Source organism: Salvelinus alpinus, chromosome 5, assembly GCF_045679555.1.
Source record: "Salvelinus alpinus chromosome 5, SLU_Salpinus.1, whole genome shotgun sequence".
In the NCBI taxonomy this organism is placed as follows: Eukaryota; Metazoa; Chordata; class Actinopteri; order Salmoniformes; family Salmonidae; genus Salvelinus; species Salvelinus alpinus.
In genome coordinates, this window is record NC_092090.1 from 92,495,598 (window position 1) to 92,522,228 (window position 26,631).

The following is a 26,631-nucleotide window of genomic DNA, read 5'->3' on the forward strand; positions in this document are numbered from 1 at the left end:
GATGAATCTCTCTCATTACTATTCATTACTCAACTAAAGCACATATACTGTAGCTTCGTCCTTTTGAGCATTTCTCCAGTATGTTTGGTGTTATTTTAAATGTTCTTATTGTTTTGGTCCCTGAATAACTCAGACAGTTAAGCAACATAAAGATAAGATAAGTTGTGGTCCTGGAGGGGCGGATGGGGACCGTGGGGGGGGCTGTTGTGTCTGTTGCACACTGACCTTCACTCACACTGTGGGAGTCAGACTGGCAATGAGAATAACACTCATTTCTGATGGAGGAATGGGAGTGGAAGATGGAGGGAGGACATAAAGAAAGGAAGGAATGGAGGTGTGGGAGTGGAAGATGGAGGGAGCGAAGGAAGGATGGAGGGGCGGGAGTGGAAGTATGGAGGGGCGGGAGTGGAAGATGGAGGGAGGACATAAAGAAAGGAAGGAATGGAGGTGTGGGAGTGGAAGATGGAGGGAGCGAAGGAAGGATGGAGGGGCGGGAGTGGAAGATGGAGGGAGCGAAGGAAGGATGGAGGGGCGGGAGTGGAAGTATGGAGGGGCGGGAGTGGAAGATGGAGGGAGGACATAAAGAAAGGAAGGAATGGAGGTGTGGGAGTGGAAGATGGAGGGAGCGAAGGAAGGATGGAGGGGCGGGAGTGGAAGATGGAGGGAGCGAAGGAAGTATGGAGGGGCGGGAGTGGAAGATGGAGGGAGGACATAAAGAAAGGAAGGAATGGAGGTGTGGGAGTGGAAGATGGAGGGAGCGAAGGAAGGATGGAGGGGCGGGAGTGGAAGATGGAGGGAGCGAAGGAAGGATGGAGGGGCGGGAGTGGAAGATGGAGGGAGCGAAGGAAGGATGGAGGTGTAGGAGTGGAAGATGGAGGGAGGACATAAAGAAAGGAAGGAATGGAGGTGTGGGAGTGGAAGATGGAGGGAGCGAAGGAAGGATGGAGGGGCGGGAGTGGAAGATGGAGGGAGCGAAGGAAGGATGGAGGGGCGGGAGTGGAAGATGGAGGGAGCGAAGGAAGGATGGAGGGGTGGGAGTGGAAGATGGAGGGAGGACATAAAGAAAGGAAGGAATGGAGGTGTGGGAGTGGAAGATGGAGGGAGCGAAGGAAGTATGGAGGGGCGGGAGTGGAAGATGGAGGGAGCGAAGGAAGTATGGAGGGGCGGGAGTGGAAGATGGAGGGAGCGAAGGAAGTATGGAGGGGCGGGAGTGGAAGATGGAGGGAGGACATAAAGAAAGGAAGGAATGGAGGTGTGGGAGTGGAAGATGGAGGGAGCGAAGGAAGGATGGAGGGGCGGGAGTGGAAGATGGAGGGAGCGAAGGAAGTATGGAGGGGCGGGAGTGGAAGATGGAGGGAGGACATAAAGAAAGGAAGGAATGGAGGTGTGGGAGTGGAAGATGGAGGGAGCGAAGGAAGGATGGAGGGGCGGGAGTGGAAGATGGAGGGAGCGAAGGAAGGATGGAGGGGCGGGAGTGGAAGATGGAGGGAGCGAAGGAAGGATGGAGGTGTGGGAGTGGAAGATGGAGGGAGGACATAAAGAAAGGAAGGAATGGAGGTGTGGGAGTGGAAGATGGAGGGAGCGAAGGAAGGATGGAGGGGCGGGAGTGGAAGATGGAGGGAGCGAAGGAAGGATGGAGGGGCGGGAGTGGAAGATGGAGGGAGCGAAGGAAGGATGGAGGAAGCGAAGGAAGGATGGAGGGGTGGGAGTGGAAGATGGAGGAAGCGAAGGAAGGAAGGATGGAGGGGTGGGTATTGCAACAGCGTGCCATTGAGCCCCGGCATCTTGAATAAAGCATTAGGATGAATCAGTGCTTTACTCAACGTTCACTTCAACTGAAAGGCTGCTTCCTTTGTTACTCAGCATTACTCACAACCTTGAGAATTTGCTAAGGAGTGCTCAGACCAAGGGAAAGCCTTGGTGCTATCCTAGAGATCTGACAAATACACTTTCTGTTTACACGTACCGTTATTAAACATGACAGTTTAGCATGCTATGCCCCATGAAGCCTCCATTAACGTGGGCTTCTGAGTGTCGCCTTGATGCAGCTCTGCCATGTGTGTTTTAATACCATAGAAAGCGAAGGGCAGGTGATAAAACGCTGGTCCCAAGGACAACTGCTCACTGGAGACAATAAGTAATACCATTTTGTTACAGCACTAGGTGGCCTACTTTGCTTTAACATGTCATTACTGTTGCTATTTCACTTCGGGCAGAGAAGTCATGGAGTTTGATCTGCGGCCGTAACTCACAGACAACTGGTGCGGCCAATAGCGCTGTCGCTTTCCCGTAAGTTATGACAACATAAAGGAAATTTACACTGCTGCCAGGAGTGGATTGCTGATATACAGGCGACACTCCGTGCCGTCCGCCCCACTGCAGAGAGATAATAATCCGTCCAAGAGAACCCAAGCGATCATGGTCATCAATCATACCAAGCAGGGAGGGGGGAAGGAGGGAGGAAAAGGACAGTGGTGGAGGGTCAAGGATCAAGGTCTTGAGGGGTAGAAACCATTAGGTGGTAGTGGGGCGATGGACAGAAACAGCCAGAGGAGTGACTGGCCTAGATTTCGGCCACCTTGTGCTTTGAACAGCTTGGTGCTCCATGGACTGTGCAGAGCTCTCTTGCCGCATACAGTACTTAGACGGAGTGACCCACATTTCAGCCAGGTTCCCCATTTCAACCTAGAACATCAAATCAAAATGGAAAACCAATATGAAATCATAAGGCACAGAATTCTATTTACTGAAACTGGTGTGGCGTCATTACATACAATGATCTCTGATGACTGCTTTATGTCCATGAGCTTGGAGGCCATTTTCTATTCCTTACATTCTTCCATCAAATTGTCTCAAATATGACATTGCACCAGTGGCGGTCGTTGCCGTTTAAGATGAGGGAGGACGATCATTGTTTATATGAGTATTGCCTTATTTCTATTACAGCATATTGGATGACTGTCATTCATATTCCATTCACCCAGTTCAATGTAACATTGATAGGTTTAGGCTACTACAGGATATTTTCCTACACCCATCATGAGGTTGCTACAACCTAGCTTATGAATGGCAGTTTACAGGTCGAAAGAAATTTGAGTAATCAAAGTGACAGACAGTTAAATATTTAATACTGCCTTGCACAATCTTGCCTGGAACTAGCTGATCTATGTTGTAATCATTCGTCCAACAGCTGCAAATAAGAGTTTATATTGGGCAAATTCATGTTTATCCCTGTTTTGTTCCGTTTGCTTCCGTTTAAGATTTTTTTTCAACAGAATTGGCTGAATGAATACACCCCTGATCACACATACAACAGCATGATCCCTTTTATTGTCGTAGAATTCCTTCTCGCATCTATGCACTCTCCTCCTCTCACCTTTTCCCTTCCCCTTGTGGATTTCAGTAAACAACACATCAGCTGTCTGTGACCAGGCAAAAAATACTTTCCAAGCCAAACCTTCATATCATATCTGCTACACACAGCTTACATCGTTGTCACTATATTAGCTAACTTCAAGTCAACATAGCTACTAGAAATAACACGTTAGTAAACCCCCTACAATCATGCAGTACAGTGTACAGTTAGCAAGAAGTTTAGCAGTTACACCGGAGGGTCCCGGTGGCAATAAATTAATATAACCAAAAGCTTACCTTTACTTGGAAGAGTTACAGGGCTGGATAGCCATAGCCAGCTAGGTAACATAGCATCCCTATCTGTTTGAGCCTGGTGCTTGAGTAGGCTAAACTAGCTAGCTGTATTTGCTAGCTAAGTACGTGAAAGTACTCAGCTAGCTCTCTCTCTCCCTTTCTCTCTCTCTTGCTTCTCCTTAATTTTTTAAAGAAATTCATTTGTTGGGTGGACAATGTGGCAGTTCATGCTACAATAGCTCTGATAGGTTGGAGGATTTTTTTATGTTTCACTATTTTTATTCATATGAAATTCACTGAGGCGGATGGTCCTCCCCTTCCTCCTCTGAGGAGCTTCCACTACATTGCACAGAAATATTCCCATATACTTTCCAAATAATAAAAAATTATTATTATAAAATATATGCTATTGCTCATAGGGAATTTTCAAAGAAACCAAAAAAAACGGAAATGTGATGTAACAAATGCAGAGGAGCAAGACCGAGACCAATGCATTTCTCATTGATAAAAAAATAACACTCCCACTTTGGTCTATAGCAAAATGCTGTGCATTTGAAAGGCTTTTTGCCTTTGCAGGGAAGATCAAAGGTGCTGTAAAGCAACAAAGCTGGGGTAGCAAGAAGAGGGAGGTCAGATAAGCATAATCATGCAAAATAGCTTGAATTAAGTCTGATCTGGTTGTGGATCTACAGACTGTAAATAGCAGCGTTGGTCTCCGATGGCAGCTTGTGGTTTATGTTGTGAATATATTTTCCTGAACAATCTGTTAATGCTTGCAGCTCTCTGAGATAAGCAATTGCTTTAAAAACCCAGGTAGGCTAACAGTTGCCCACAATGATGGTAGAATAAATAAATTGGCGTTAAATTACCAATAAATTACGAACACTTGGACCTGCTTGTACAAGTCACCTTTCATTCATTAGTATGAAAGGGGGAATCTGCATAGTGGATGGATATTTTAACCCTAAAAAAAACATTTGTTATCTCCTCAAAATAATCTTTAAAATATTGGAATAATGACCATAAAATCTTGTCTCTCAACCCCCTTTTTTGGCGTGTTCTATAAAAAGTAGAGAAAACCTCAGCAAGGTGAAATTTGATTAACTTACAGTTTGGACACACCTACTCATTCTAGGGTTTTTCTTAATTTTTACTATTTTCTACATTGCAGAATAATAGTGAAGACATCAAAACTATGAAATGTAGTAACCAAAAAAGTGTTAAACAAATCAAAATATATTTGAGATTTGAGATTCTTCAAAGTAGCCACCTTTTTCCTTGATGACAGCTTTGCACACTCTGTCCATTGGGTCAGCACGACTTGTCTGTAGCCCCCTGGGTAATCGTGTCTGAATGTCTGTTCATTACACCAGGAAGTAGTGACTGGTGACTGATTTCATGGGGCTCACGTGAATGTCCATTGACTGTGTGTTTATTCAGAGACTATCTTCAAAGAGGCCTCTCATCAGAGAGTGTTTTTTTATTGGCCTCTGATTAAGACCACTGCTGAAGCATTCAGCTGAAGGACAGACATGGAGGGGTAAATTTAGCTCATGCTAGCACGCTGTGAGAGATGTTAATAATTGAGAAGGCATCTGTTCCAATTAATATGCCCCTTCAAATCGAATCCCTATTTAAATTTCCTAACTGGGTCACAGTCTCCATGGTGCAATAGGATAAAATGAATTGGCTTCTTTAAATCATTAAGTTTTAACGTGTGGGTTACAGCGCTAGAGGATCCCCCCCAAAAAAAGTTTGGGTCGGCCTTCCCTAGTGTGCACTGAGTGTTTCGGTATCGGATCACATGACCGTGTGGATCATTTATAGATCAGAGGCTACACACAGAACAGTCACAGCTCCTCCTCCATGTCTCCCTAAATAAGTATGAGGGATCTCCATTGAGCCACTAACATCAGTCTCCCCCGCTGGAGAATTCACCCTCCTGAGTAACAGGCTTTTCCTCGTTTGAGTTTATTCCCCCATCTTCGGGATTCAACTGCAGGGGGGAAACTGTGGTATTTGATGGGCGAGAATAGCTCTATGGGCCATGACAAAGTGTTTCCAGGCTTGTGCTGGAGATATTATTGGATACTTTTTCTATTCCTACTGGTTTTCCATCATGCTGCATCCTCTCCTCTGGCCTATTTCCTCTCTATCATCCAGAGAGAAAAAGCTTGAATTTCCTGTACGCAGCCTTGAACCTGCACACAGATTTATTGTAACCAGCACATCACACGTAAGTAAAGTAGCCTTGGTGTGTGTGAGCCAGAGAGGCGCATAGTCTCCAGCTCCTATCTCCTGTTTCTATAGGGTCAAGCAGCTTGATGATGAAGTACACTCCCTGGCCTGGATACTACAAGTACACCCCCTGGCCTGGACACTAGTCTATCTCCTGTTTCTATAGGGTCAAGCAGCTTGATGTACAAGTACACCCCCTGGCCTGGACACAAGTCTATCTCCTGTTTCTATAGTGTCAATCAGCTTGATGTACAAGTACACCCCCTGGCTTGGACACTAGTCTATCTCCTGTTTCTATAGTGTCAAGCAGCTTGATATACAAGTACACCCCCTGGCCTGGACACTAGTCTATCTCCTGTTTCTATAGGGTCAAGCAGCTTGATGATGAAGTACACTCCCTGGCCTGGATACTACAAGTACACCCCCTGGCCTGGACACAAGTCTATCTCCTGTTTCTATAGTGTCAAGCAGCTTGATATACAAGTACACCCCCTGGCCTGGATACTAGTCTATCTCCTGTTTCTATAGTGTCAATCAGCTTGATGTACAAGTACACCCCCTGGCTTGGACACTAGTCTGTCTCCTGTTTTTATAGGGTCAATCAGTTTGATGTAGAAGTATACCCCCTGGACAGGACACTAGTCTATCTCCTGTTTCTGTAACGTGAGGCAGCTTGATGTAGAAGTACACCCCCTGGACAGGACACTTGTCTATCTCCTGTTTCTGTAGTGTGAGGCAGCTTGATGTACAAGTATACCCCCTGGACAGGATACTAGTCTATCGCAGAGCCTTATCCCCAATCTATCTCCTTAATGCTGAGTGCCAGGCAGAGATGCATTGGTCCCATTTTTACAGTCTTTGGTATGACTCGGCCGGGGATCGAACTCCCAACAAGGCCACTGAGTTGGTGTTATACATAGGTACGCGTAATACATTTTCCATTTGCCAGTATCCTACTTAACTAAACCAGATGTGTGGGTGAGCGTATGTCTGTGTGTGTGTCTCTGTGTGTTCGTGCATGTTTGAAGAACTGTTGAGTCTAGATCCTATGTAAATCAGAGCGATTAAAGTAGAGGCAGAATATGTTCAGCGCCTTCATATGGTATTCCTACCCCTTGACTTATTGCACACTTTTTTTTGTTACAGCCTGAATTCAAAATGGATTAAATTGATTTTCATCTCTCACCTATGTACACACAATAACCCATAATGACAAAGTGAAAACACATTTTTAGAAAATGTAGCAAATTTAGGGGAAATTAGATAGAGACATATCTTATTTACATAAGTATTCACACCCCTGAGTCAATACTTTGTAGAAACACCTTTGGCAGCGATTAGAGCTGTGAGTCTTTTTGGGCAAGTTTCTAAGAGCTTTCCACACCTGGATTGTGCAACATTTGCCCATTATTCTTTTCAAAATTCTCCAAGCTCTGTCAAATTGGTTGTTGAACATTGCTAGACAACCATTTTCATTCCTTGCCATAGATTTTCAAGTAGATTTAAGTCAACGTTGTAACTTGGCCACCCAGGAACATTCACTGTCTTCTTGGTAAGCAACTCCAGTGTAGATTTAGCTTTGTGTTTTAGGTTATTGTCCTGCTGAAAGGTGAATTCATCTCCCAGTGTCTGGTGTAAAGCAGACTGAACCAGGTTTCCTCTAGGAATATTGCCTGTGCTCAGCTCCATTCTGTTTCTTTTTTTTATCCTGAAAAACTTCCCAGTTCTTAACGATGACAAGCATACCCATAACATGATGCAGCTACCACTATGCTTGAAAATATGGAGAGTGGTACTCAGCAGAGGCGTCAGTTGGGTATGGCAGAGAATGGCAGTCACCATACCCTAGCTCAACACCAACAATTTAAAATAGGCTAATAAAATAATTCCAATCATTCTGACTTTAGGACCATGCGAATTAATGCCTGGGAGCGGGAGGGAAGGTTGTTTGTATGACTGGCTGGCTTTTTGGAGTGCAGAGATCTGTATATAATGACGAGATGCTTGTCTCCGCCCTAACAATGGGAGTTGTTGTCCCAAAGGCGGGACGGCAGGTGTCAAGTTTAGGTCCAAAATAAGCCTATTGAAACGCATTGGGCTTATTTTGGACAGATTTTGGCAAGAGGGAAACCTTTCACTTCGCCCCTTCGTCTCTGTGAAGAGTGCATAGACACAGCTGCAAGGAACAGCTGGACCTTTTCAAAACACATTGCAGAGATAGCTAAAAATGGCTGTAGTAGATAGCATTGACTAGGCAACTGCTATTTGACTTGACTTGATACTGGGCTCACGAGTGACGCAGCGGTCTAAGGCACTGCATCTCAGTGTAAGAGGCGTCACTACAGTCCCTGGTTCAAATCCAGGCTGTATCACATCTGGCTGTGATTGGGAGTCCCATAGGGCGGCGCATAATTGGCCCAGCGTCGTTCAGGTTTGGTTGGGGTAGGCCGTCATTGTAAATAAGAATTTGTTCTTAACTGACTTGCCTAGTTAAATAAATAATAAAACTATCATTTTAATCCCGGTGCTGAGTCAGTGTGGAGCAGGCAGCTAATTTTTGTGTGACGTGTTTGTTAAATTTTAATTCCCCTATAGGGCTGTGGCGGTCACTAACTTTTGTCATCCAGTGATTGTCAAGCAAATAATTGTCAGTCTCACATTAACCGTTAATTAACATAAACACATTTAGCATCTCCTATTTTCCACACATAGCCTACAAGCCACTGATGAAGACCTTTGGAACATCTACATTTTTTAAAAGTCTAATAAATCCATGTAATATAGCCTACACCATCACAATAAATCCATTATTTCTTTAGACATGTCTACAGAAGCATGATATGAAGAAAATATAGTCTATTCTAGAAGAACAGAATAGCATACTCTGAGTTGTCTTATTTTAGGTCCTCATCTGGCTATGCCAAATGGCTGTGGGCCACACTAGTTCATTTAGCAGACACTATTATTTTATTGTATGAAGAAGACAATTGAACAAAGCTGAATAAAATAGAAATGATATTTTCTCCAAACGATTTGAGGGAGTGTGCACATGCGGCTATTCTGTGTTGAGGAGTTAACAAAGAAATAGGAATTAGGTAATAGGAGTTATTCATGTAACTTTAGTTGTTCTACAAACGTTGGGCTATATGTTTAGATTTTTAAGGCTGCATGATGCGACCCTAATGATGATTTGAAATAAGTCACTTGAAAGGTATGAGCTCTGCTTTGTTTTTTTTTGCGTAGGCTGTACACACTACATCAGTCACTCATTCACAATTTGACAAACACTTGATAATGCCTAGAATTTCACGGCGCCATCCCATTTGTGTGGCAGTAATAAAAAAATGCATGCCTTTTGCGGCCAGTGACCATTGTGCCCTTCTCCCTGAGTGCTACGTGCTCAATCACGTGATCGGGTCTTTCTCACAGGCTACAGTGAAGACAGACACATCCAGGACTGAACTGCGCGTGTCCTTATCCAATTCCGAGGTGCATATTGAAGATATTGGAAGAACTGTCCACATTTACTTTTCTTCAGCCATCAATCTTCTAGCTCCCATAGTACAAAGGTTAACCTATTCTATTCTGTGCGATAAATAAATATTCCAAACATAGTCTGGTACAGGTGTGGGATGCGATAGATCCCAAATTAATACAACCACTAGCATAAAAAACACTTTTTACACAATGTGGCTGATGCAACAGATCAGAACGTTTAGCTTATAATGTTGCTAAACTATTTAGCTATTTCTTCACATTATAAGCGCAGCAATGCGCACATGGTAGTAGGCTATTAAATGTTTTTTTTCTTTTTTTCTTTTACCCATCTACCAATAGATTCCCTTCTTTGCGAGGCATTGGAAAACCTCCCTGGTCTTTGTGTTTGAATCTGAAATTCACTGCTCGACTGAGGGACCTTACAGATAATTTTACTGTGTGGGGTACAGAGATGAGGTAGTCATAAACAAATCATGTTAAACACTATTACTGCACACAGAGTCCATGCAACTTGTTATGTGACTTGTTAAGCACATTTTTACTCCTGAACTTATTTAGGCTTGGCATAAAAAAGGGGTTGAATACTTATTGACTCAAGACATTTCAGCTTTTCATTTTTAATTAATTTGTGAAAATGTTGAAAAACATACTTATTCTTTGACCTTATGGGGTATTGTGTTTAGGCCAGTGACCAACAATCTCAATTTAATCAATTTTTTATTCAGGCTGTAACACAACAAAATGTTGAAAAAGTCAAGGGGTGTGAATACTTTCGGAAGGCACTGTTTATTGTGTCGTGACCTGGGGGTTGCAAGGTAAAACATGCTACGAGAAGGAAAAAACATTGGAATACTCAATTGAACGACAATACCACATGAAAAAATACTACAGTTTACTATAGAATACTCTAGTACTTACTATAGAACTCTGTAGTAAACTGTAGTATACTATAGAATACTATACAACACACTATAGTATCCCTTTAACATGTGTAATACTTCCTATAGAAGTATGCTGTAGAATACTATAGTAATTACTACGGTATTATCCACAAAAAAACACTGCATTAAATACTACAGTAATGTCCTATTAAATTTTTTTTTTTTTTCACCTTTATTTAACCAGATAGGCCAGTTGAGAACAAGTTCTCATTTACAACTGCGACCTGGCCAAGATAAAGCAAAGCAGTGCGACACAAACAACAACACAGAGTTACACATGGAATAAACAAACATACAGTCAATATCACAATAGGAAAAAAAGTATATGTACAGTGTGTGCAAATGAGTAAGAAATATGTTGTGCATGTACCAGATTTTTAAAATATTTTTTTTTATTTAAAAAATGTATTTCACCTTTATTTAGCTAGGTAGGCTAGTTGAGAACAAGTTCTCATTTACAACTGCGACCTGGCCAAGATAAAGCAAAGCAGTGCAACAGAAACAACAACACAGAGTTACACATGGAATAAACAAACATACAGTCAATAATACAATAGAAAAAGTCTATATACAGTGTGTGAAAATGAGGTAGGATGAGGGAGGTAAGGCAATATATAGGCCATAGTGGCGAAATTATTACAATTTAGCAATTAAACACTGGAGTGATAGATGTGCAGAAGAGGAATGTGCAAGTGGAGATACTGGGGTGCAAAGGAGAAGAAAAAAAACAATATGGGGATGAGGTAGTTGGGTGGGCTATTTACAGATGGGCTATGTACAGGTTCAATGATCTGTAAGCTGCTTTGACAGCTGATGCTTAAAGTTAGTGAGGGAGATATGAGCCTCCAGCTTCAGTGATTTTGGCAGCGTGTTCCAGTCATTGGCAGCAGAGAACTGGAAGGAAAGGCGGCCAAATAAGGAATTGGCTTTGGGGATGACCAGTGAAATATATCTGCTGGAGCGCGTACTACGGGTGGGTGTTGCTATGGTGACCAGTGAGCTGAGATAAGGTGGGGCTTTACCTAGCAAAGACTTATAGATGACCTGGAGTCAGTGGGTTTGGCGACGAATATGAAGCAAGTGCCAGCCAACGAGAGCATACAGGCCGCAGTGGTGGTTAGTATATTGGGCTTTGTTGACAAAACGGATGGCACTGTGATAGACTGCATCCAATTTGCTGAGTAGAGTGTTGGAGACTATTTTGTAAAGTACATCGCCAAAGTCAAGGATCGCCAGGATAGTCAGTTTTACGAGGGTATGTTTGGCAGCATGAGTGAAGGATGCTTTGTTGTGAAATAGGAAGCCGATTCTAGATTTAATTTTGGATTGGAGATGTTTAATGTGAGTCTGGAAGGAGAGCTTACAGTCTAACTAGACACCTAGGTATTTGTAGTTGTCCACATATTCTAAGTCAGAACCGTCCAGAGTAGTGATGCTGGACGGGCGGGCAGGTGCGGGCAGCGAGAGGTTGAAGAGCATGCATTTAGTTTTACTTGCATTTAAGAGCAGTTGGAGGCCACGGAAGGAGAGTTGTATGGTATTGAAGCTCGTCTGGAGGTTAGTTAACACAGTGTCCAAAGAAGGGCCAGAAGTGTACAGAATGGTGTCGTCTGCGTAGAGGTGGATCAGAGAATCACCAGCAGCAAGAACGACATCATTGATGTATACAGAGAAAAGAGTCGGCCCGAGAATTGAACCCTGTGGCACCCCCATAGAGACTGCCAGAGGTCCGGACAACAGGCCCTCCGATTTGACACACTGAACTCAGTCATTTGAGAAACCAAGGCTGTTGAGTCTGCCGATAAGAATGTGGTGATTGACAGTTTCGAAAGTATTGGCCAGGTCGATGAATACAGCTGCACAGTATTGTCTCTTATTGATGGCGGTTATGATATCGTTTAGGACCTTGAGCATGGCTGAGGTGCACCCATGACCAGCTCGGAAACCAGATTGCATAGCAGAGAAGGTACGGTGGGATTCGAAATGGTCGGTGATCTGTTTGTTAACTTGGCTTTCGAAGACCTTAGAAAGGCAGGGGAGGATAGATATAGGTCTGTAGCAGTTTGGGTCTAGAGTGTCTCCCCCTTTCAAGAAGGGGATGACTGTGGCAGCTTTCCAATCTTTGGGGATGTCAGACGATACGAAAGAGAGATTGAACAGGCTAGTAATAGGGATTCCAACAATTTCGGCTGATAATTTTAGAACGAGAGGGTCCAGATTGTCTAGCCCTGCTGATTTGTAGGGGTCCAGATTTTGCAGCTCTTTCAGAACATCAGCTATCTGGATTTAGGTGAAGGAGAAATGGGGGAGGCTTGGGCAAGTTGCTGTGGGGGGTGCAGGGCTGTTGACTAGGGTGGGGTTGGCCAGGTGGAAAGCATAGCCAGCCGTAGAAAAATGCTTATTGAAATTCTCAATTATTGTTGGATTTATCGTTGGTGACAGTGTTTCCTAGCCTCAGTGCAGTGGGCAGCTGGGAGGAGGTGCTGTTATTCTCAATGGACTTTACAGTGTAGCAGAAATTTTGGGAGTTTTTGCTGCAGGATGCAAATTTCTGTTTGAAAAGGCTAGCCTTTGCTTTCCTAACTGCCTGTGTATATCGGTTCCTAACTTCCCTGAAAAGTTGCAGATCACGGGGGCTATTCGATGCTATTGCCGTACGCCACAGGATGTTTTTGTGCTGGTCAAGTGCAGTCAGGTCTGGAGTGAACCACGGGCTATATCTGTTCCTGGTTCTAAATTTGTTGAATAGGGCATGCTTATTTAAGATTGTGAGGGAAGCACTTTTATAGAATAACAGGCATCTTCTACTGACGGAATGAGATCAATATCCTTCCAGGATACCCGGGCCAGGTCGATTAGAAAGGCCTGCTCGCTGAAGTGTTTTAGGGAGCGTTTGACAGTGATGAGGGCAGACGCATTACAGATACAAGCAATGAGGCAGTGATCGCTGAGATCCTGGTTGAAGACAGCAGAGGTGTATTTGGAGGGCAGGTTGGTTAGGATGATATCTATGAGGGTGCCTGTGTTTACGGATTTGGGGTTGTACCTGGTAGGTTCATTGATAATTTGTGTGAGATTGATGGCATCAAGCTTAGATTGTAGGATGGCCGGGGTGTTAAGCATGTCAACAGCACGAGCTCTGAAGATAGATGGGGAGCAATCAATTTACATATGGTGTCCAGGGCACAGCTGGGGGCAGAAGGTGGTATATAACAAGCGGCAACAGTGAGAGACTTGTACTATAGTAAACTATAGTAAATACTACAGTTTTTCATTTTCTTATATCCTGCCCATTCCCTTCCCCTTTATACCAATTTGTGCCACCCACAAGTGAGAAACCTACATGCCAAGTAGACCATATATTGTGTTCCCCGTCCTGGCGTAATCAACTACCAAAAATATCCTGAGTCTGGCTGAACATGTACAAAGAGGGTTCAACAAAAAAGAAGTGACGTTGACTGTCTTCTTCGACATTGAAAATGGGTTCATCTATAGGCTATCGGATACAACTCGCCACTCAGATGGTCAGTCTTTTAAATAGCTTTTTAAATCAGCGGGAGATAGCAGTAAGGTTGGGAGAACCACATTATTCAGGTTCTCTCCAGAGGCGGGAGTACCCCAAGGCTCCGCCCTTAGTCCACTACTGTTTTTAATGTATGTCTGTGATATTTATTACCCAAGAGAGGGACAAGTGGCCCAGTTTGCAGACCATATCTGTTATTATGCCTCCTCCCAAAATTGTACCCACCGCTGGAAAAAAACTACAGAGGAGCATAACAGTGATCGAGAACTCGGCCAATCTGTGGCGGGTCAAGCTCAACCCCGCTGAAGACCCAGTGCGTCCTCCTCTCCAGAAACCCCAAAAGAACTAAGCAAGTGCACCTTAAACTGTATGGACAGGCACTCCAGACGGCTACAACGGCTAAGTTCCTTGGGGTCACATTTCAAGAGAACATGTTCTGGTGTCCCCACATAGAGTACCTGGAGAAAGCGGGAAGGATACGACTGAACAACCTAAAGCTACTTTGCAGAATAGAAGGAGGAGCCACGCCTGGAACAGCCGTCAGAGTGTACCAGAGCTACATCCAAGTATGCTTCACCAGCCTGGTGGAACGTGGGGAGTTCTGATGTCAGACAACTTCGGACCATTCAAAACCTTTGCATCAAGATGGCGTACAGACTCCCCACGTACACAAACACACACTACATACATGACCTTTCAGGACTGAGAACAGTAAAGGAGAGGATGGCTGTTCTGGGGCGCAGGTTTACCCTCAAGTCGTTGGACAATCCATCTCTGAAACCCATGATTCGGGAGGAACAAGCTAACCATCCAGATTTGTATCCAGCACCACCCTCTCTGTGCTTCTTAGCACATCTATCACTTTTAAACCACTTTTAAACCCATTTTAGAGAGGATATCTGGTGCATTTTATTGTGATTTTATCCACTCTTACTCCGGCTGATAGGCACTGCAATAGAAGCAGATATTTTAACAACATAAACACCGATTTTACTGCACTTTAAAACCATTAAAGTTTGTTTTAATCAAATCAAGTAAAAAAACTTTTTAAAAAAGGAAGGAGAACTCCACCATCCCCTCCCCTCCCCCTGTGCCTTGCCAATCCTGACCTCCACCAAACTGGTACATGGACAAGAGGAATAGAAGAGGGCATGAAGCTCTAAGATGTCTGTACCAGTCCCAACGTTCGTTGTCTCGTCTCTACAGGTTATAGAAAAGAGGAGAAGCTCTAAACTATCCGTTTAGACCCCAGTCCTACCTACCTACAGGTTATAGAAAAAAAACTATAGAATCTATCTATAGGTTATGGAAAATGTACTCTTTTAGCATTTCTCTAGTAGGTTTTCTCAAGGAGAAAGCCTCCACTTCTATGTCAAAGATACTTTAGTCAGCAAAAACACTACAGTGAATACTACAGTAAAGTCAGCAAAAACACTACAGTGAATACTACAGTAAAGTCACCAAAAACACTACAGTGAAAACTACAGTATTTATACCATAGTATACTATAGTATTATTTCATGTGGGTATGTACCCTATAGTATACATTAGTATCTATGTTTACCTTATGCAATTTAGTGCAGTAGTTACATACAGGAGATTGCTTTGTTTATGAAGGTTATATGTTGATGGGAGACTCTGAGTGTAAATGCTTTTTTTAGGCTGGATCATGTCATGTTGTGTTGTATTGTTGTATGTTTTAATGATGTCATGTATTGATTGTTGCTGCCTTCTTGGCCAGGTCTCCCTTGAAAAAGAGACTCTGGGTCTCAAAGGGCTTTTCCTGGTTAAATAAAGGTTTAAGGTTTAATAAATAAAACATTTGCTGGCCATGGTTTTATTATTTATCATTTAGAATAATCCAAACTTCTTCTGGTGATAACATAGTTGAGATAATACCACAGGGGAATTGCTTTATGTTTGAAGGCAGTGTTTTTCGGTCTTGGGCTTTGGAATCCACAGGTGGTGCAGAACTTATCAAGGACTTAAAAATGTGTTGACTAGTTGAATACCGGTCTTGAACAAAACCCTTTCATAGAGAATCATACTGTAATTGTATTTCATAGAGAATCATACTGTAATTGTATTTCATAGAGAATCATACTGTAATTGTATTTCATAGAGAATCACACTGTAATCGTATTTCAAAGAGATTCATACTATAAACTTATTTCATAAAGAATCATATTGTAAACGTATTTCATAAATAATCATATTGTAAACATATTTCATACATAATCATATTGTAAACATATTTCATAGAGAATCATACTATAAACGTATTTAATAGAGAATCATACTGTAAACATATTTCAAAAAGAATCATACTGTTAACTTATTTGATAGAGAATCATACTATAAACTTATTTCATAGAGAATCATATTGTAAACTTATTTCATAGATAATCATATTGTAAACTTATTTAATAGAGAATCATACTATACACCTATTTAATAGAGAATCATACTATAAACTTTTCATAGAGAATCATATTGTAAACTTATTTCATAGATAATCATATTGTAAAATTATTTAATAGAGAATCATACTATACACCTATTTAATAGAGAATCATACTTTAAACTTATTTCATAGAGAATCATACTGTAAACATATTTCATAGATAATCATACTGTAAACTTATTTCATAGAGAATCATATTGTAAACTTATTTCATAGATAATCATATTGTAAACTTATTTAATAGAGAATCATACTATACACCTATTTATTAGAGAATCATACTGTAAACTTATTTAATAGAGAATCATACTGTAAACTTATTTCATAGAGAATCATACTGTAAAAATAGAAGTGTAAACTTATTTCATAGAGAATCATACTGTAAACATATTTCATAGAGAATCATACTGTAAAAATAGAAGTGTAAACTTATTTCATAGAGAATCATACTGTAAACGTATTTCATAGAGAATCATACTGTAAACGTATTTCTCATTGACATGACAGATGGCTTGAGAAAGATGGATTGCAAACACTCAAACAATGCAAACAATGTTTCAAGGTACTCCATATGTGCCGTCAGTGTTGGAGAGAATCTGGAAGGTCCCTTCTCCACCAGTGGTGAAGCTGACAGTTTCTCAAGAACACAGAACTCGGAATTCACAGAATTCTCTGTTATCTCTCCCCTGCCTTCCATACCAAATGTGTCTTGCTCCACTCACATTACTAAGAGCTTAGCTAATGTATAGTGAAGGAGCACGTCTAGCTGTAAAGGGAAGGTACTATGGCCGGCATGAATACATGATCTGTATGTTCTCCACAAACATGCCTGTCAATAGTGTGATTCTTTGAGAAACACTAGTTGTATTCATTCGAATATTCTCCTTTGCAAGTAGATAAGACAAAGCGAGAACAGCTCTCAAACGATTAGCTATGTGTGCCTGTACTGTCTTAACAGGCACGTGGCAGGGGTGTTTCACGACAGAACTAGCCCTGTATGAAAGCTATGATTCGACTAGCATTTCTGTAGTATCTTCAGACATCTTAGCACCGTGTTCTTAGATACCCCGTCAGATGTGATGGTCCAAATAAAACACAGTGTCCTCAGTACACCAGAGGGGTTCAGAAGAGCATGGACATGATGAGGATTTGACAGTATCACTAAGCACAAAACGCTCATTATAGCTTGTCTGATCACAGTTTTGGAGTCAAATACACTCACAAGTCCTCCTTTGCTGCTTTTGGTGAAGCTAGACTAAGGTAGATGAAGTCAATGCATGATCAATACGGTATCTACAGTGCAAACACTCAAACTGTTGAAATATGCAATGGAATGTCATCGTTTTGATTGATCTCGTCTGGGAAGGTCTGCTGGGATTTGTTTGACGCTCCCCGCAGGGAAATCAACTGACTTCACTTCATGTAAGGTGATTTCCCCAGGAAAGGTAATCGCTTTAAGCAGATGGTCCATTAGAGGATTCCTAATGCAGCTTTTCTTGTGTAATTGTGTTTGAGCAAACACCAGTCTTTTTGTGAGGCCCGGTGCGGGCCTGTGACAGCTGAGCAACCAGTACGGTAGTAGCACCCATTGTCTTCAAATGTCACCACTTGAGAGTGGAGTACTTATGCAGGCTCATACAATAGATTCACCCCATTAACGTCTTTAAAATGGAATACTCGCCGCAGGATTTTAATCATTCAAGGATTACATTTCCATCTTCAAAAGAAAAACATGTATACATTTGCACAAATGTTCATCCGAATGTCATATGTATACACAAGAGATGTTCCCAGAATCTTTTGTTGATTCACGTCACATTCAGACAAATACAGCTCATTCCTGCGCAATTATTTGAATGAATAATGTAATGCATTCAGCACTGGAGTTGCTGTGATAGACCTGAAGCTTGTAAATGCTACAGCACAGTGCCCTGAAACAGGACTGTAGTTGCTGTGATAGTCCTGAAGCTTGTAAATGCTACAACACAGTGCCCTGAAACAGGACTGTAGTTCCAGTGATAGACCTGAAGCTTGTAAATGCTGCAGCACAGTGCCCTGAAACAGGACTGTAGTTGCTGTGATAGACCTGAAGCTTGTAAATGCTACAACACAGTGCCCTGAAACAGGACTGTAGTTCCAGTGATAGACCTGAAGCTTGTAAATGCTACAGCACAGTGCCCTGAAACAGGACTGTAGTTCCAGTGATAGACCTGAAGCTTGTAAATGCTACAGCACAGTGCCCTGAAACAGGACTGTAGTTCCGGTGATAGACCTGAAGCTTGTAAATGCTACAGCACAGTGCCCTGAAACAGGACTGTAGTTCCAGTGATAGACCTGAAGCTTGTAAATGCTACAGCACAGTGCCCTGAAACAGGACTGTAGTTGCTGTGATAGACCTGAAGCTTGTAAATGCTACAGCACAGTGTCCTGAAACAGGACTGTAGTTGCTGTGATAGACCTGAAGCTTGTAAATGCTACAGCACAGTGCCCTGAAACAGGACTGTAGTTGCTGTGATAGACCTGAAGCTTGTAAATGCTACAGCACAGTGCCCTGAAACAGGACTGTAGTTCCAGTGATAGACCTGAAGCTTGTAAATGCTACAGCACAGTGCCCTGAAACAGGACTGTAGTTCCAGTGATAGACCTGAAGCTTGTAAATGCTACAGCACAGTGCCCTGAAACAGGACTGTAGTTGCTGTGATAGACCTGAAGCTTGTAAATGCTACAGCACAGTGTCCTGAAACAGGACTGTAGTTGCTGTGATAGACCTGAAGCTTGTAAATGCTACAGCACAGTGCCCTGAAACAGGACTGTAGTTGCTGTGATAGACCTGAAGCTTGTAAATGCTACAGCACAGTGCCCTGAAACAGGACTGTAGTTCCAGTGATAGACCTGAAGCTTGTAAATGCTACAGCACAGTGCCCTGAAACAGGACTGTAGTTCCAGTGATAGACCTGAAGCTTGTAAATGCTACAGCACAGTGCCCTGAAACAGGACTGTAGTTCCAGTGATAGACCTGAAGCTTGTAAATGCTACAGCACAGTGCCCTGAAACAGGACTGTAGTTCCAGTGATAGACCTGAAGCTTGTAAATGCTACAGCACAGTGCCCTGAAACAGGACTGTAGTTCCAGTGATAGACCTGAAGCTTGTAAATGCTGCAGCACAGTGCCCTGAAACAGGACTGTAGTTGCTGTGATAGACCTGAAGCTTGTAAATGCTACAGCACAGTGCCCTGAAACAGGACTGTAGTTGCAGTGATAGACCTGAAGCTTGTAAATGCTACAGCACAGTGCCCTGAAACAGGACTGTAGTTGCTGTGATAGACCTGAAGCTTGTAAATGCTACAGCACAGTGCCCTGAAACAGGACTGTAGTTCCAGTGATAGACCTGAAGCTTGTAAATGCTACAGCACAGTGCCCTGAAACAGGACTGTAGTTGCTGTGATAGACCTGAAGCGTGTAAATGCTACAGCACAGTGCCCTGAAACAGGACTGTAGTTGCTGTGATAGACCTGAAGCTTGTAAATGCTACAGCACAGTGCCCTGAAACAGGACTGTAGTTGCTGTGATAGACCTGAAGCTTGTAAATGCTACAGCACAGTGCCCTGAAACAGGACTGTAGTTCCAGTGATAGACCTGAAGCTTGTAAATGCTACAGCACAGTGCCCTGAAACAGGACTGTAGTTGCTGTGATAGACCTGAAGCGTGTAAATGCTACAGCACAGTGCCCTGAAACAGGACTGTAGTTGCTGTGATAGACCTGAAGCTTGTAAATGCTACAGCACAGTGCCCTGAAACAGGACTGTAGTTGCTGTGATAGACCTGAAGCTTGTAAATGCTAAAGCACAGTGCCCTGAAACAGGACTGTAGTTCCAGTGATAGACCTGGAGCTTGTAAATGCTACAGCACAGTGCCCTGAAACAGGACTGTAGTTCCAGTGATAGACCTGAAGCTTACAAATGCTACAGCACAGTGCCCTGAAACAGGACTGTAGTTCCAGTGATAGACCTGAAGCTTGTAAATGCTACAGCACAGTGCCCTGAAACAGGACTGTAGTTCCAGTGATAGACCTGAAGCTTGTAAATGCTACAGCACAGTGCCCTGAAACAGGACTGTAGTTGCTGTGATAGACCTGAAGCTTGTAAGTGCTACAGCACAGTGCCCTGAAACAGGACTGTAGTTCCAGTGATAGACCTGAAGCTTGTAAATGCTACAGCACAGTGCCCTGAAACAGGACTGTAGTTCCAGTGATAGACCTGAAGCTTGTAAATGCTACAGCACAGTGCCCTGAAACAGGACTGTAGTTCCAGTGATAGACCTGAAGCTTGTAAATGCTACAGCACAGTGCCCTGAAACAGGACTGTAGTTCCAGTGATAGACCTGAAGCTTGTAAATGCTACAGCACAGTGCCCTGAAACAGGACTGTAGTTGCAGTGATAGACCTGAAGCTTGTAAATGCTACAGCACAGTGCCCTGAAACAGGACTGTAGTTGCAGTGATAGACCTGAAGCTTGTAAATGCTACAGCACAGTGCCCTGAAACAGGACTGTAGTTGCTGTGATAGACCTGAAGCTTGTAAATGCTACAGCACAGTGCCCTGAAACAGGACTGTAGTTCCAGTGATAGACCTGAAGCTTGTAAATGCTACAGCACAGTGCCCTGAAACAGGACTGTAGTTGCTGTGATAGACCTGAAGCGTGTAAATGCTACAGCACAGTGCCCTGAAACAGGACTGTAGTTGCTGTGATAGACCTGAAGCTTGTAAATGCTACAGCACAGTGCCCTGAAACAGGACTGTAGTTGCTGTGATAGACCTGAAGCTTGTAAATGCTACAGCACAGTGCCCTGAAACAGGACTGTAGTTGCTGTGATAGACCTGAAGCTTGTAAATGCTACAGCACAGTGCCCTGAAACAGGACTGTAGTTCCAGTGATAGACCTGAAGCTTGTAAATGCTACAGCACAGTGCCCTGAAACAGGACTGTAGTTCCAGTGATAGACCTGAAGCTTGTAAATGCTACAGCACAGTGCCCTGAAACAGGACTGTAGTTCCAGTGATAGACCTGAAGCTTGTAAATGCTACAGCACAGTGCCCTGAAACAGGACTGTAGTTGCTGTGATAGACCTGAAGCTTGTAAATGCTACAGCACAGTGCCCTGAAACAGGACTGTAGTTCCAGTGATAGACCTGAAGCTTGTAAATGCTAAAGCACAGTGCCCTGAAACAGGACTGGAGTTCCAGTGATAGACCTGAAGCTTGTAAATGCTACAGCACAGTGCCCTGAAACAGGACTGTAGTTCCAGTGATAGACCTGAAGCTTGTAAATGCTACAGCACAGTGCCCTGAAACAGGACTGTAGTTCCAGTGATAGACCTGAAGCTTGTAAATGCTACAGCACAGTGCCCTGAAACAGGACTGTAGTTCCAGTGATAGACCTGAAGCTTGTAAATGCTACAGCACAGTGCCCTGAAACAGGACTGCAGTTCCAGTGATAGACCTGAAGCTTGTAAATGCTACAGCACAGTGCCCTGAAACAGGACTGTAGTTCCAGTGAGCTGTTGAAAATATTCAGCAATGCTTTAAACTATAGAAAGGTAATAGGAAAAAAATGGATTAAAATGTATGCATACTGTAAGTCTGCTAAATGACTAAAATGTTTTGAAAAATATATACCACAAGGTTTATATTGAGTAGACAAGATGGATGTGTTTTGGCTTTGATATGTAAGGACTCTTTAAAGATGTATGAAACTACCTCTTGGGAGAGAGAGACATGGCAGCCATCCTTGGTAGCCCTCCATCAGACAAAAACTAGGGTTCTATTCAGTTTGCTGTTTGAATCGAGCAGTTCGGTTTTCCTAATTCTCGTTAATTAGATAATTAGTGTGACTGTTTGGGGAGCCGAGAGAGCAGAAAATGTATTTCTGTTATGGTGTTTGTTCTCCTTCTCAAAAGTAAAAAAATAATAACAAAACGGAACAAGGAACCATTTGTTGGCCTTGATGCATAGGGTTTAGGTAACTTGGCACAAAGTTCAGCAGGCCCTGGGTCATTTGCAGTGGAGCAGAGAGGGACCACTGTGCGACATTTGGAGAATATAAATGCGTGTATCTTTCTCTGAGGAGCAAATGGTAACGTGTAGAAAGGGGAATGGGTGTTTGGGGATTCCTGGGTCCTTTGCAATAGAGCAGAGAGGGACCAAGTCCTGAGGGAAAGGGATTAGTACTAGTGGACTGGACCCAGAGGGACCAAGTCATGAGGAAAAGGGATTAGTACTAGTGGACTGAACCCAGAGGGACCAAGTTCTGAGGAAAAGGGATTAGTACTAGTGGACTGGACCCAGAGGGACCAAGTCCAGAGGAAAAGAGATTAGTACTAGTGGACTGGACCCAGAGAGACCAAGTCCAGAGGAAAAGGGATTAGTACTAGTGGACTGGACCCAGAGGGACCAAGTCCTGAGGAAAAGAGATTAGTACTAGTGGACTGAACCCAGAGGGACCAAGTCCTGAGGAAAAGGGATTAGTACTAGTGGACTGAACCCAGAGGGACCAAGTCCTGAGGAAAAGGGATTAGTACTAGTGGACTGGACCCAGAGGGACCAAGTCCAGAGGAAAAGAGATTAGTACTAGTGGACTGGACCCAGAGAGACCAAGTCCTGAGGAAAAGGGATTAGTACTAGTGGACTGGACCCAGAGGGACCAAGTCCAGAGGAAAAGAGATTAGTACTAGTGGACTGGACCCAGAGAGACCAAGTCCTGAGGAAAAGGGATTAGTACTAGTGGACTGGACCCAGAGGGACCAAGTCCTGAGGAAAAGGGATTTGTACTAGTGGACTGAACCCAGAGGGACCAAGTCCAGAGGAAAAGAGATTAGTACTAGTGGACTGGACCCAGAGAGACCAAGTCCTGAGGAAAAGGGATTAGTACTAGTGGACTGGACCCAGAGGGACCAAGTCCAGAGGAAAAGGGATTAGTACCAGTGGACTGGACCCAGAGGGACCAAGTCCTGAGGAAAAGGGATTAGTACTAGTGGACTGGACCCAGAGGGACCAAGTCCTGAGGAAAAGGGATTAGTACCAGTGGACTGGACCCAGAGGGATCATGTGCATGATGTGCTTCTGCACAATTAGTGAAATTACTTCTACTGTCTGACATTTGGAGAATAAGTTGGAGAATATAAATGCATGCATCTTTCTCTCAGTATCAAATAGATCCACATGTAAAGATAGGATTGGTTTTATTCAACTTTTTTGAGTCATTTGTCATTGAAGTAGAGAGGATATTTAGCCATAGGAAGCGTTTTTTGTCATCCAAGTTCAATTGTCCTCCAAGAGTGGCTTGATAAAAGCACAGAAGTGTATGTACAGACCATTCATCTAAACATGACTGGACTCCACATCAAAGTCTTCCATTTAACTGATAAATGTTGGTTGGGGAATATCAAGGCAAATGCACACAAGTGTGAGAGATTCCCAGCAGATTGGAATTTCAGATGCAATTTGCCAGCTCATATGTGTAGACAACTGCTCTTGAAATCCTCTGAAATGAGGGCATGAGTACAGTATCCGGCTATTTTTTTTTTACATTTGTGGGCTCATCCACATTATATCATTATCCCATAAATTATTAAAGAGAAAATTAAGAGAACAACGTGGCCTTGTGTAATGCTTATTAATCTATATTTAGTGTCTCTGGAAAATGATCTGAGGGCTGATTTATGCTCCGAATAGTAATGCTTCGGCTTCTGCGTGAAGGTGCTTGGCATTTACATTTGGATAGGAACGTTTTTTGTTGTTGTCATTGACTTGAAGTGTGAGTGGGGGCTATACAAATATAATAAGTATTTCAGAGAATGATTTGGATTGGCAATACGGGTGGATTCTGTGTCTGTATCTCTAGAATAGCACTTACCAACCCAGTGGGCAAAAACTGGTTGAATCAACGTTGTTTCAACGTAATCTGTCAACGTATTGTGACGTGGAATCTACAGTATATGGAAAATACATTTTAAAAAGTCCTAAATGTAAACCGTTGTTTTGAGGTGAAATTTCAACCACAGGATTATGCCATCATGGTAACCAAATTTCAACATAGACAAACCTTGTATAAAATATGTTGAATTTGTATCTTTAAAACAACGTCAGACTTTTAATGTTATATCCACTATCAGAAAATAAAAACTTTAGGCTGGGCAGCACCTCCTACTGGAGAATTGATCTATCTACAGCTACCCCTTTGTTTTAACCAAGCCCAGCCCTGCTTAGCTATGATATTTGTAATTGACTATTACCAGTGTGCTATCTCCTGAGAATGATTGGTGAGAGATTTCCACTTAAAAACTAAATAGATTCACTGTTGCTATCGAAAACATTCCAAAGGGTAGGTTTAACAGAGCAAATGAAATGTGACCGTACTTTATCAATCATCATTGATGCTAATGTATATTCAACATTAACATGAGTAACAGATCCATGGGTTATTCTATCTATACATTTCTTCACATGTAAGCATATACAGCATGCATGTTCAAGATGGAATGCCTAGGTCATCGCAGGTCTGCGGAGATCTTCGCAATTGCTCTAATAATCTCTGTGGAATCTCAAACAGCATTGATCACTTGCACCATATACTTTTAATGTAATCTCAACAGTAATCCAGGTCATTTGGTTCTGCTATTAGATGAAGCACAGTGATATCACATGAATATGTTGTATAAATAAAAATAAAACCTTACATTGTATTCCCATTTAAACTTTGCTATGCTTTTAAATGGTTAAATGTGCAGTGATAGACATTTGGGTGACAATTTAACTGTTAACTGACAATTTAATTGTTTTTCCATTGGAATTTGGTTGTGCTTTTAGATGGTTGAAAGCACAGTAATAACACATTGGAAATGTAACTAACTTTTGGCTGTCTTTTTGAGTGGGTTAATATAAGTTGTAATCTCATTGAACGTATCAACCAAATATTACGCAATTATCCACGTGAAATGACGCAGTGTGTCCAGTGGGACACCTCTCTCATTATAACTCTAGAAACGACCCTAAGTTGCAGTGCTCAGTAGGCTTTACCTTAAAAATGAGCTTATGTGCGAACCCACAAAGACGCCGTATACACAATATAGCCTTAGCATGCAAAGTGTGTTTCACTGAGACTCATAGGCCTACTTACAGTAGTGCTCGGCCCCATTCTCCAGGCCACATAGTTTGCTGCAGTGATGAATAAAACAACAGCCTTGGTTTGTTATGTTCTGCTGACTTGCAGGGTTTTAAATGAACTAGCTTCTAGCAGACAACTGGGCTGGCACCGCTCCAGTCTCCCCTCCTCAGCTCAGTCCTAACCAGGGTGGGAGCTAGCTAGTGCCCATCTCTGGAAGGTCAGCCTGCTCTTGGACACTGTTCTCTGGAAGGTCTCCAGTGCTGATGGCAAACCCTAGGAATAACAAATGACTAGATGTCATTATTCTTTTTTAAATGTAACCTCCTAACTAGGCAAGTCAGTTAAGAACATATTCTTATTTACAATGACGGCCTACACCGGACAACGCTGGGCCAATTGTGCACCGCACAACCGGTTGTGATGGAATCGAACCAGGGTGTCTGTAGTGACGCCTCTAGTACTGAGCTGTAGTGCCTTAGACCGCAGCGCCACTCAGAAGACCAATGGATATATCATTTCTATGTATTTCTATATCAGGTCAGAAACGGACCTGAGTGTACCCAATGTTGTGTGCCTGTCTGAATAGCTGTGTTTGAGGCCTGTTTTCTTTCTTATTTCATCTCTTACTTTACCCATGTTTCCTTGATGGGCAGTAGACATAACCATAGGGAAGCTTGTGTAGTCTGTTACAGCAGAGAGGAATTACGACTTCAGATATTACTACTTGTGGTATGGAGTATTGTCATAGTCAGAGTTTGATGTTAGCATGGTCATAGTCAGAGTTTGATATTAACATGGTCATATAGTTTGATGTTTAAAAAAAATAAAAAATAAAAAATTTAAATTTAATTTCACCCCCTTTTTCATGGTATCCAATTGTTAGTAGTTACTATCTTGTCTCATCGCTACAACTCCCGCTACAACTCCCGGGCTCGGGACAGACAAAGGTCGAAAGCCATGCGTCCTCTGAAACACAACCCAACCAAGCCGCACTGCTTCTTAACACAGCGCGCATCAATGTGTCGTGCACCTGGCGACCTTGGATATCCCTACCGGCCAAACCCTCCTTAACCCGGACGACGCTAGGCCAATTGCGCGTCGCCCCACGGACCTCCCGGTCGGCTGCGACAGAGCCTGGGTCTCTGGTGGCACCCAGAGTC

General features: G+C 42.8%; 1 protein-coding gene and 1 non-coding gene across 3 annotated transcripts in view; both read left to right on the top strand.

Annotated features, from left to right (window-relative positions):
- The window catches only part of LOC139577243 (glutamate receptor ionotropic, delta-2), a 662,466-nt gene that overhangs the window by 38,349 nt on the left and 597,486 nt on the right, over positions 1-26,631 (top strand). The window lies entirely within an intron of this gene.
- LOC139577380 (U7 small nuclear RNA) lies at positions 15,159-15,211 on the top strand. The gene has a single exon (XR_011675271.1). It is a non-coding gene; the product is annotated as a U7 small nuclear RNA (small nuclear RNA).